Source organism: Crassostrea angulata, chromosome 5 (assembly GCF_025612915.1).
Source record: "Crassostrea angulata isolate pt1a10 chromosome 5, ASM2561291v2, whole genome shotgun sequence".
In the NCBI taxonomy this organism is placed as follows: domain Eukaryota; kingdom Metazoa; phylum Mollusca; class Bivalvia; order Ostreida; family Ostreidae; genus Magallana; species Magallana angulata.
In genome coordinates this window covers 22,715,451-22,729,047 of record NC_069115.1, presented here as the reverse complement: position 1 = coordinate 22,729,047, position 13,597 = coordinate 22,715,451, and the positions used below count along the sequence as shown (strand labels likewise).

General features: G+C 31.8%; 1 pseudogene; it reads left to right on the top strand.

Annotated features, from left to right (window-relative positions):
- The window catches only part of LOC128183957 (uncharacterized), a 442,412-nt pseudogene extending 430,461 nt beyond the window's left edge, over positions 1 to 11,951 (top strand).
- The last annotated feature ends 1,646 nt before the right edge of the window (positions 11,952 to 13,597 follow it).

Genomic DNA, 13,597 nt, shown 5'->3' with positions numbered 1-13,597 from the left:
CTAAAGCTCGGTAGGGCTCGAAAAATGAGATTAAAAAAGTGTTGTGATTTTGCCTGGTTTTCTTAGATTATCTTTTTTCTCACAAATATTTTGTTAAGACATGTAGAAGAAAACAAATTTATATTTACAAGATCTTTTCTTTGACATCTAGAAAAAGGGGCTGGCCCCTCAAATTAAGGGCCTAGAACCCTTCAAAGTTTTCACTTTATAACTCAAAATTGGTTAAGATTTCAATATGGCTGTCGCTGCAAAAGTTGTTCATTATGATCTTATTAATGTCGTAACAATACTATTTTGTACTGGTATTGCGTAATATGAGTGTAAAAAGCCAGACTTGTTACCATGTATTTGTGTTTTATTTGGCAAGTAAACGGGGTATTTGTGCGTATAACTGATATAAAGGGTACCAGTTTACATACGGAAAGTGTTTAAACATTTTAGTTATTTTCTAGTGAAACACATTATGGATGAAAGAACTGTTTCTATGCAATTCATTTGAGTCGCATTTTAAATCTAGCTGTATTCCGAGCTGTGTATGTGAACAGTTACGTATCCACCCTTGCCCGCAGCCGAGGAAGTAGGTCACGACTGGACTAGCGAGCGGGTCTGCCGTTATCAAATACACAAGATTTGTGTCTTGCTGTAATGCACACATGAATTTTTATATGTAGCTGCAAACACAAAACTTCCGATTTTAGTGATTTTAATAGTAAATAAAAAAAGATTATACCTTTACCTACTACCATAGACAGTGTACTAGCTTGCATTCGGAAAGTGTTGAAACATTTTAATTCTTTTCAGGGGAAACACATTATGGGTAAAAGAATTACTTCTATGCAATGTATTTGAGTCACATTTAAAATCTAGCTAGCTGTTTTCCGAGCTTCATGTATGTAAACAATTATAAGTATCCGATCCTTGCCCGCGGCCGAGGAAATGGGTAGCGGCTGGACTAGCGAGCGGTCTACCGTTATCCAATACACAAGATATGCGCCTTACTGTAATACACACACGGGTTTATTTATTTTGCTGCAAACACAAAGAATTCAGATTTAAACGATATTAAAGAGTGAATGGAAAAAGATTATACCATTACCTACGAAGTATTGCTTTTTTGCTCTCGTAATAAAAAAAAAATAGATTGTATGACTGTCATTGAACAAGGGGCGTTCTTTGTGATCTTGTCTATGTCATGAAATAGTTTTATTGTTGGAAAATAAAATTTAGTTATCAAACTGCAAACATTTCAAACCCACCACGTTGAGTGTACATTTTCATCACACGGGCCAAGGAGAAGCCGCGCTAGTGGACAGCCGATTCGCTGTAGGACACATGCTTCTCGTGTTTATAAGTTATCACACATTTCAATGCTCTTTGATTCGTTGTTATTTTCATTTCCAATGATATCGGTTAACGATGCATCAAACCATTGATTTAAATCATAGTTCGTAAAATAAAGGAAAAAATCTGCCATCAATTAATATAATACGTTTTACAATTTCAACAAAATATTGGCGATATTCACATAAGTATCTGTAATCTATGATAATGTGATTCTTCATTTGTCTAACAAAGTATTAGAATTTTTTATGAGTTGAGAGAGAGAGAGAGAGAGAGAGAGAGAGAGAGAGAGAGAGAGAGAGAGAGTTAAGCAGGATGTAGTAAGTAAAAGTTGAAATATATTTAAAAAGCGTTCGAGATAAGGCAGCTTAAGAAGTACAACTTTACATGCTTGCGGTAGGTGCGGGCACGATAAAACTAACCATTTTATAGAAGTTGAAAAATTATTTACATTCAGGCCGTAAAATAATAAGGGTCACAATATTGGTATAATAACCTCTTCTCAATGGTGGTCAGATTCATTAAAAAGCATACTCATTGCTGATTTTATTAATTTATTATTAATCAAATTTTATTTTTATTTTTGATTCTGAAAGAATATGTGAGTTATTAAAAGTTTATGTACATGTGCATTCATTGTAAATATTTTGATTGTATTCGGATAGTTAAAAATCGAGTAGAGAACACATGGTTAAAAATACTACTTAGTAGATTAATTATCTAATACAAATCGAATTGGCTTTAAAATTTGCATATTCAAGCACACTTAAATAGTTAATACATAAATTATATATATATATTAATAAAACCGTCTGTATGCTGTATTATGTATTTGCTGTCTGATTAGGACTATTTTTCCCAAAAAAGAAGCGCTCGGCAATCGCGTAATTTTTTAAACGTTCTGTAAAGTACAACACTTGGTTGGAGTACATGCTTATATATGTTTTTTTTAAAAATGTTATCGTTTAACTAAGCGAAATTGTAGATGTCATGGAGTCAATAGGCAAATCAAATTCGCCAATCAGGCAATAGCAGTTATCTAATGCCTATGATTGATAATTTTACACGGTAAATTAATACATGTCAATATGAATTTTAAAGCACTCCCTGCTCCCCTGTTAAAAGCTCCCGTTACCTGCATTCTTTTAATATACGATTTTTGTGCACACAGTTATTCGGAAATGGCTCAAATTTTGTTACACGGGCCCGATAAAAAGATGAAAGGATGACCCCTAAAATTTCTTTCCCAAATATTTCAAGAACGGTCTTAAATTTCAAACACTGGTTGAATAACATATAACTTATTTTGTACAAATTTATGTGCATGAATGACAATGTTCCTGTAACTTAACAAAAAATGACACTTTTTGAAATCTATAAGTTTCTGAATTCATCATTAAAATTAATAATGTTAGACGGCCCATGCAGCAAGTTTTTCTAGTCGAGTCTTTCGTTCAACAGCGAATCGATTGTAGTCATTTCAGCGGGGTTTACAACAAGACGGTGAAACGACCACGAATTTTTACAGGTTTGGCTAAAAAGAGTTTAAAAGAGATGGATAGAAAACACAGGTGCGATTATATCTTGTAGGAGATAAAAAATGATTAATCTATGTTTGCCAAAAATACAATTTTTTATCATAAGAATACTTTAACGTTTATATCCGCCGAATATTTCCATTTCCCTTTATTGTTTGGTGCCTGATTTGAAATAACGTTTCGAGGTATAAAATGTTGAGAAATTTCTTTAAGCTGCATGTTCCGATTTGTCGGCCATTACAGTATCATATAATTTTCCTTGCAAACCAAATGAATGATCTTACAAAGTTATAGATGTATTTACACGGAATTGCTCTCCCTTCAACGTTAGAAATATTCAAAGTAAATAAAAATAAATTTTGGGCATACAAAAACCCCCTCAAAATACATCATTGGAATGTTTAAAAAAGGAAACCGTTGGGTTTCATCCTTCGAGTGATTGTGTTTATTCATCCTGCATGTTTTGCAATGATTATAAACAATGTAAACATAAAACCTATTAATGAACAAATGTACACTGCTTTATTTTTGTTTAAATAGTCATGCTGTATATTTCATATGTTATAATAGATTATATAAAAAAGACAGATGTCAAAGTCGTAATACAATCATGTTAGCTTCAACGTAAGGGGCCAGTTTAAACACGAGGCGAAATAACGCAAAACCCTTTTATGTCGATTATTTTGTGGATATACACCAAAAATTGTCTAATCCGGCGGAGGGTGGTTCTGAAAAAAAATGGCCGGATTAGGCAACATCCGGTTTAGAGGACATTGTTTGAAATTAATTTTAGTATTTAATGCAGTAGGTCCTGAATCGTGTATTCTTGTAAAATTTTCAATTGTTCTGAAATATATTAGATTTCATCGATCTTATCTATACGGTACCAATTTTCATTTTAAATTATTTTTTTGAAACAATAAATCCATAACGGAATACATACGATGGAAATACTTTTTGAATCAAATCATCGTTATTGATAATTTTTCAAACATCCGATCTACCTGTAAAGTGCATGCTTAACCGTAAATTGTTAAACAAAACATTAACAAGTCAACAGGTGGCTGAAACACCTGATGGCGAGAACTGTTATGATACAGGGAAACAATGGATGAATATTAATATAATGAGAATTTTATTTTAAAAAAAATAGCATTTTGACAGATCTAGAATAATATGCAACTCTGTACGTGTAGCCATACAACGGGGATAACAGACAATATCGGCAGTCTTACTCTCACAGTATCCTGAATCACGGCCTGAAAAAATGGGGTGAATTATAATCTAATTATCTAATTTTTGCAATTCATAACAAGACTTTACGGTATTAACTGAAATGAGTTGCTAGTTTGGATCTATATTTACAGTTATTTAAATCAATAGCAACGACAGTAAAATTGGTCGATAATTGAGCATTTAAAATATCTCGCAGAAGGCCGACCGATCGATAAGTAGACGGACTACGGGAGATAACTCTCACTAATTATAAGCAGTATGTTTTTTCATTTCGCCGGTTTACAGAATAGACAGGATCGGGATTGCACAATTTTTTAAAAACAAAAATGATGGGAAAATGTCAAGGGCCAAGGGGCTGAATAATGTCGCCGGATTGGGCAGCATGCCGTAATACACAATATCCGGATTCAACGAGTTTCAACATGTACATAATTTTTTTTATTTAAATATGGCTTAATTGACCGGGAAAACTACTGCAACGTATATTATTGCACACATACTTAGCATAACCATCGTTTAAAAGCATACAATTATTTTATTGAAAATTGGACCAAGCAGCTTTTACATTAAGATTTACACGTGTAAGACACTTTATTTGTCATGTGCATGATCATGTGCATTAATTATGTTAAATACCCGCTTATTCTCCAAAATGATCTACAATTCCATTTACAACTATGGTCATTCAAAATCACATGAATTAATCAAAATTTTAAATTTTGTGTCGATCTCAACTGTTATGTATCCAAGAAATCTATTGATTTTATCATGTGTTACGTAATTAGGTATTAACGTTTTTTAGGGGGTCAAACTTCATTCAGAAATTACTATTTTTCCTTCGTAAACATTCACAGGATCAAAAACAGATTTCCTACGGAGATTTATAATGGGGAATGTTTACATCTTTTCTCAATTCGGAAGTCTCACGGAATATCTAGCACAATTTTTCAACGTTTTCATCCGGGCTTTATAATGGCCGATGCAATGCAAAATCCCCGTAGACATTTTTTTTAAGCCGTGTATTGAAACCTGACAAGCTAGAGGGGACGTTACAAAAGGGAAATCTTGGGATTTTTTCATACTATCGAATGAACCTCGTCTGAATCAAGAGATATTTACAAATATCGAATAATTTGAGAAAATGTGTGGCAAAAATATCTTGGGACAGACTTTATGTATAATACGTTTATATATCCCAACAATATAATGATTTTCTCATGCGTTACCTAACTAGGGATATTAGGGGCCAGAGTTAAAAAGTTTATATTTCAATTGGAAAAATTTTTTCTATTTGAAAAAGCAACATAAAAGAACTTATAAAAAGCATTACAGGAAAGCATTAGTTCTTCGCCCCTATTTCCATATCATGTTTTGTTGTCGATAATTAAAGTCGATGACGTCATTTCACCTTCTAAAAATCGGACGGAAGACCTCCTCGTTGCTCGCAACGAGATCGTGTCTAGTTCTTTTTATTTTTTTTCCAACTCAAATATTTCAAAAACGCTTGCATCGATTGTTTTGAAATTTTCAGGTTTAATGTGTATCCAAAAGATCTCTATGATTTAAAAAAAAAAATTGATGACGTCATCAAATTCGTCAGATATTAACGTTTTTTACGTTTAAAAAAGTGATTTTGTCCGGAGCATTTCTCATTTTTGATTTAAGATAAAGGTATGAGATTTACAGAGAAGGTAGAACTACCGTTTAACTTATGACATAAGGCTGGAAACTCAATTTGGACACTTCCGGTCGAAACTGGAAGCAAAACCAATTTTTTTGAATTTTCATGTTTTTCAATTTTAAAAATTTCACGTACGTGTCTTACAGTAATTTTCATGCCAAGTTCAAAACTGAAATCCGTTTTAAAATCGGACGATGCATTATTGAGTTATTGGGGTTTAAAAACTGATTTTTCCGGAAATTTTGATTCCGCGTCCTTGGTTTAAAAAATAGCGTAATGTTCAAAGCGAAATTAACTCGTACCAAAAATAATTGTTAAGTCGTACTGTAACACATTCGGATTTTTTTGTTGAGTCGTTCTTGAAATCAGAAAGGTTTTTGTTAAGTCGTACTTAAAATCATTCGGATTTTGTTAAGTCGTACCAAGAATTATTCAGTTTTTTTTCATTTTTTTTTATTATAGTTACTCTTGTTATTGGTTTGAGAGCTTGCTTCTTAAAGGAACTTCCTGCTTTACTTCCGACATTAACGGAAGACCCACTCGTTGCTTTGCAACGAGCTTTGCTCTAGTTTTATTTTTTATTTTTTTTCTGACTCCTTCTCGGCTTTATATCTCGGAAAGTTTTCATCCGATTTCAATGAAATTTTCAGAGTTTTTGTAAAGTTACCGTGCCTAAAAGATGTGAAAGTTTCAGCATTTACGTCACTTCCGTTCAAATTTGGACGCCATTTTTAAATTTAAAAAAAGTGATTTTGTCCGGAAGAAATCTCCGTAAACTTTAAAGATATCGCTTTGAAATTTTTACTGATGATAGATGTATCAATTCTATAATGTACTGGGGGGTTTAAAATTTTGTTCATCAATTTTGCTCAAAACCGGAAGCAGTTTCAATTTTTGGAAATTTTCATTTTTTTGAACAAAATAAGACAATACATCAGTCTTATAGAACTTGCCATGGTGAATTAAAATCTGAAATCCGTTTGAAAATTGGAAGATGCATTACAGAGATATCGGGGTTTAAAAATTGATTTTTCCGGAAATTTTGATTCCGCGTCCTTGGTTTAAAAAATAGCGTAATGTTCAAAGTAAAATTAATTCGTATTTTTTTTTTGGTCATGTTGTTCTTGAAATCAGAATTTTTTCATCTTTTTATTTTAGTTACTCTTCTTGTTGGTTTAAGAGCTCTGTTTCTTACAGGAACTTCCGGCTTTACTTCCGACATTAACGGAAGACCCACTCGTTGCTTCGCAACGAGCTTTGCTCTAGTTATTATTATTCTTTTTATTTTTTTTCCAACTCAAATATTTCAAAAACGCTTGCATCTATTGCTTTGAAATTTACAGGTTTTATGTGTTTTTAAAAGATCTCTATGATATGAAAAACCGTTTTGATGACGTCATCGAATACGTCAGATATTGACGTTTTTCACGTTTTAAAAAGTGATTTTGTCCGGAGCTTTTCTCATTTTCGATTTAAGATAAAGCTATGATATTTACAGAGAAGGTAGAAATACCATTTTACTTATGACATAAGGCTGGAAATTTAATTCGGACACTTCCGGTCGAAACCGGAAGCAAAACCAATTTTTTTGAATTTTCATGATTTTCAATTTTAAAAATTAAACGTACGTATCTTACGCTAATTTTTATGATGAGTACAAAACTGAAATCCGTTTTTAAATCGGACGATGCAATACAGAGATATCGGGGTTTGATTTTTCCGGAAATTTTGATTCCGCGTCCTTGGTTTAAAAAATAGCGTAATGTTCAACGTAAAATTAACTCGTACCAAAAAATAATTGTTAAGTCTTACTTGAACATTTTTGGATTTTTTTTGTTAAGTCGTTCTTGAAATCGGAAAGGTTTTTTTTAAGTCGTACTTAAAATCATTCGGGTTTTGTTAAGTCGTACCAGGAATAATTCGATTCTTTTCATCTTTTTATTTTAGTAACTCTTGTTATTGGTTAAGAACTCTGATTCGTACAGGAACATTTAGCTTAACTCTCGACATTAACGGAAGACCCACTCGTTGCTTTGTAACGAGCTTTGCTCTAGTTATTATTATTCTTTTTCTTTATTTTTCTGACTTTTTTAAAGCTTAATATCTCAAAAAGTTTTCAACAGATTTACATGAAACTTTCAGGGATTATGTACCATTATCGTCCCTAAAAGATGTTCAATTTTCAACTACAACGTCACTTCCGTTTCAACGTTACGTCAATTTTTATATTTTAAAAACGTGATTTTGTCCAGGGCGTTTTTCAAAAACGCTTCAAGATAGAGACTTGGAATTTTTTGTGTTGAAGCATTGTTCGTTTTTATTTGGACATAAGGCTGGAATTTAGTTTCCGTCACTTCCGGTCTAAACCGGAAGTGTTTTAAAATTTTCGAATTTTCGAATTTTTCGTTTTAATTTTAAATGTTTACAAGGTTTGTAGAGTTGTTCATGCTGAATACGAAACTGAAATCCGTTTGAAAATCGGACGATGCATTACAGAGATATCGTGGTTTAAAAATTGATTTTTCCGGAAATTTTGTTTCCGCGTCCTTGGTTTAAAAAATAGCGTAATGTTAATAGTAAAATTAACTCGTACCAAAAATAATTGTTAAGTCTTCCTTAGACACATTCGGATTTTTTTTTGTTAAGTTGTTCTTAAAATCAAGAAGGTTTTTGTTAAGTCGTACTTAAAATCATTCGGATTTTGTTAAGTCGTACGAGGAATAATTCGATTTTTTCATCTTTTTATTTTACTTTCTTTTGTTACTGGTTTAAGAGCTCTGCTTCTTACAGGAACTTCCAGCTTTACTTCCGACATTAACGGGAGACCCACTCGTTGCTTTGCAACGAGCTTTGCTCTAGTAATTATTATTTTTCTTTTTCTTTATTTTTCTGACTTTTTTAAAGCTTAATATCTCAAAAAGTTTTCAACAGATTTACATGAAACTTTCAGGGATTAAGTAGCATTATTGTGCCTCAAAGATGTTATATTTTTAACTAAAACGTCACTTCCGTTTTTACGTTACGTCAAATTTTAAATTTTAAAAAAGTGATTTTGTCCAGGGCGTTTTTCAAAAATCCTTCAAGATAGATACTTGGAATTTTCTGTGTTGAAGCATTGATCGTTTTTTTTTTGACATAAGGCTGGAATTTAGTTTCCGTCACTTTCGGTCCAAACCGGAAGTGTTTTAAAATTTTCAATTTTTCGAACTTTTCGTTTCAATAAAAAATAATTCTGAGGTTTGTAGAGTTGGTTATGCTGAATACGAAACTGATATTCGTTTAAAAATCAAACGACGCATTACAGAGATATTGGGGTTTAAAAATTGATTATTCTGGAAATTTTGATTCCGCGTTCTTGGTTTAAAAAATAGTGTAATGTTCAAAGGAAAATTAACTCGTACCAAAAATAATTGTTAAGTTGTACTTGAACAAATTCTGATTTTTTTTATTAAGTCGTTCTTGAAATCAGGAAGGTTTTTGTTAAGTCGTACTTAAAATCATTCGGATTTTGTTAAGTCGTACCAGGAATAATTCGATTTTTTTAAAAAAAATTTATTTTAGTTACTCTTGTTATTGGTTTAAGAGCTCTGCTTCTTACAGGAACTTTCAGCTTTACTTTCGACGTTAACGGAAGACCCACTCGTTGCTTTGCAACGAGCTTTGCTCTAAGTTTTTTTTTTTTTTTTTTTTTTTTTTTTTTTTTTTTTTTTTGGAAAACCCAGGTAATAAATTCAGAACGAAATACATACGATAGAAATACATTTTCAATCAAATCATCGTTATTGATAATATTCAAGACATCCGATTAACCTGAAAAGTGCATACTTTACCGAAAATTGTTAAACAAACATTAACACTCTATGGAAAATATATGAATATTGCTTGCGACGTATGGCATTATATTTAGTTGCAAAACGTCACAATGATTTTGATGAGTCTAGTGACTGACTACGTTAATTCAAACATATTTCGTTGAGAATTCAAACGGATGAATTAGGTAACAGGTAAAACCCTCTCCAAAATACAAAGTAATGTAAACAGATAGCCAGGGTATGACCTTGAATTGCTAGTATTACATTTTGGTCACTATGATACTTATGTATACCTAGGTACTGCGCACTGAATGGTGGTAATGATATCTAACAGAATGAACCATGTGACTCTTGTAGCACTGTGTAGTATTCCTAATTAATGTTATGAAACCAGGTGAATAATATACAAATTGAGGGTATATAAATAAGTGTCATATTTGGCGATTCTGTGTCTGCAACAATAGCTCAGGTACTCTATATTGAGTCATGTATTGCATATTCTATGTAATCTTTTAAACCATTAACTCATGTATATTTTTATACATAATATTTCAATATTGCACGCAAGCAATGCGTCATAATAAGGCGGGACATTCAAAGCCTGTATCCAAATACTCTAAGTCCTAAATGAGGTTAATTGATTCTGGCACAGTAAAATCCAAACTGAAAATATATAAACAAGTTATCAACAAATTGTCATATTTGGCATCCTGTGTCCGTAATAAAGGCCCTGATATTGCATGTTAGTCCTGTAATGCTAGTTAACCTTTGTAAACTTTATGCCATGTATGAATGAACGTATTATGAGTAAGTGATGCCTTATACTTAGGTAGGGGACTCCGAGACTCAGGACTCGGAGACTCAAATCCTGCATCGTACTCTTTGATTGGCAGTTTTGAAAGTGTTGTTACTTTATTTAGAAATAACATATTTATCTTAATTTTAACACTAAATGTTCACTCATGATCGTCGTAAATTGGCCGAACTAGTCAGAACTGTCCATCATAAGTAAAATCTTATATATACCCATGTGAAATGAGGTTGAGCAGACTCTTTAATTTGGACTGCTTTTAATTGTTGAAATTTTAACTGTACGATCACGATTGTTAATAAGCTATTGGTGAAAGAAGTACTGGGCTTCGTATTTTAGTAGTATCTCCAAGAGATAACAAAGTTTGAAGGCTTACAGTAATAGTGGTTTTATAGAATAGTCAATAGAATTTAGTTATACAAGTTCACAAAGTGATATATCATTGATATTTTTTTGTAAACATGTGAATGGATAATTGAATTTTAAATGATAAATATTGACTTTGGAACATTAATATGTATACTAGTGCACAGGCAATGAAATATATTTATATATAAAACTGAAATGAATTTTAGAGGAGTCCAATTTATTAAATTTTAATCTCAGTATCAAGGTTTTAAAATAAGTTTGTTTTATAGAGAGAGAGAGAGAGAGAGAGAGAGAGAGAGAGAGAGAGAGAGAGAGAGAGAGAGAGAGAGAGTAAAAGAGTAAAATGTACAAAGTAGTCTTATAAAGTCAACTTTTTTTTTATATGTAATGTATTTTTTGTCAGTTGGTTGCAGAACTGGGTATTCTGGTGATGGATGTGTATACAGATGTCGATATCCAACCTATGGGAAAGAATGTCAAAAAAATTGTCATTGTATTAAATCTGATTGCAATTTCATCACTGGATGTGACAATTCTTCATGTATGCAACCAAAAATACACATAGATAAACAAATAATAATTAAAACTAATCTACTACATGTATCTACTTAAAATATATATAAAGAAAATAAATAAGAGTTTAATATATAACAAATAGATGTTATCAGAGTGAGAAAAAAACGTACAAGTACTAAAAGTTTTATTTATTCAAATTTTAGATATTGTCCAGAAATCTGACCGAGTCTACTTATACCCAACCACGACGCCATACCCCGCCGAAAGAAGTTCTATGGCAGTAACTGTTGTAGTTTCTGTCTTGTCTTCATTCTTTGTTTTAGCTTTTATCACCCTTGTTATCTGGCAACTAAAAAATGTAACAAAACAGGAAAACGTCTCAACACTTTTCATCACCAGGAGAGGAAATACATGTTTCCTTAGATACGAAGGAGACACCAAAAATTGACTGTCTCTGTGATGATTCAAGACCTAGTCACAAATATACATCATCGCAGGACGTATCCACAGATCTCACACATCCAGGCTTCGATCGTAAGGTGTTGCAGCGAGAAAGTACCGCAAGCACTATAATATTTGATATAAATTCTTGTACTTATGAACCCTTCTTGTACGCTGTTGAGGAAGATAGAATTGCAAGAGTTTGAAATTCTTTAAATGAAGTGTTCATGTATCACTTGAACAACAGTGATTATTCTTTTTTTTATGATCTAAAACTCAACTGATTAAATTCACTGTAATAATGAAAATGCCATCACTCTTTGCTAAATGATTCTGAAATACACTTCGCCTATTTAATGAATTTCTTTATCATTCACAGACTCAAATTGTATTTAATCTGGACACAATGAATAAAGAACAAAGAATTGATATTAGTTTTACTAGATGATAGCCAGCGCAAGCGTGTGAAATGACACTCTAGACGTGCATTTTTTTTTACTTTGTATTATTGCTTTATCTGTTGTATTAAAAGTCAACCCATCGCAGATTCATGCATACATGTATCCATGCATAACGATTTAAAAAAAGGGAATATTGTGTATGGCGTCGTTTTTTCTTTTCTATATTAAGTTTTTTCTTTATTTGTTTAATATTTAAAGATTTACTTTAATGTTAACTTTACCAAATTACCAAATTATTCAAATGCAACAGAAGGGCGAAAAATACAAAACGAAATGTTTTTATTCGGAGCGTGTAAAGCTCAAATTTCAGAGTCCAGTTTCACAAGGAAAACTTGGTTGGGATTTCCTAATCTCAGATAAGGAAGTTTCGAAATCAGTATATTCCAACAACATTAAAAATGTCAAACATAAAAGTATAGCGAAATTGAATTATAAACTTCGAAACAATTTACTAAGTAATAATCTGTGTATTAGTAAGTGGAATAAAGGGGTAAATAACAAATGCAAAATATGTAGAACCGAGATAGAAAATGCACAGCATTTAATTTTTTATTGTGTAAACGTAAAACATGTTTGGCATATGGCAAGCCAATGCTTAAATTTTACTATTGTTTGGAAAAATGTCATTGTTGGGTTTTTTTTTGTTGATGACAACGAAACAACAAAACTTTATAATATCTTCCTCTCATTTACTGCATTCAGAATTTACAAATATTAAATGTTCTGTACAAATGAAGTTATTCGTACATAACCTTATTTTTTTGGAAAAAATTTGCTACCACAATAAAACTGTCAAGACAATATATATGTTCATCTTTCAGTTGTCTAAAATGTTTGTCATCTGAACACTCTATTTCATCTTTCCATCAAAACTAAGAAACGAATCGGCGCATTTTTAAGAATTTAATATTTGTTTTCCCCCTTTGTATATACGTTAATATATAATTTATATTCCCTTTTAACTTTATTATGCAGCATTTTATCAAGACAAGCAGGCATTTTGATACAAACTCTCACTGACCTATATCCACTTAGCATGTCCATAGACTTTTATTTTTGCCATTTTTTGGTACTATACCGATAATGAAAGTATGTTTTTATTAATTTCACGATAATTACTGATCACGATCAGGTAGAATTCATTTAAAGTTTACAACAGCATCTAACACGTGTCATTATGAAAATACTGATTATATGATTTCTTTCACAGAAACTGAATTTAGTTAAATATTTTAAACAGCAGCAGTTTGGTTTAATAACTTAACTTCAGAGGTTTTCAACGTTTCTTTGCTATATATTAAGCATTCACGTACCGCTTTAATATACTCAGCAACAACTGGTCTAATTTCCAAAAACAGAAATGTTACAATCTGCATAAATATTTTTTTAAA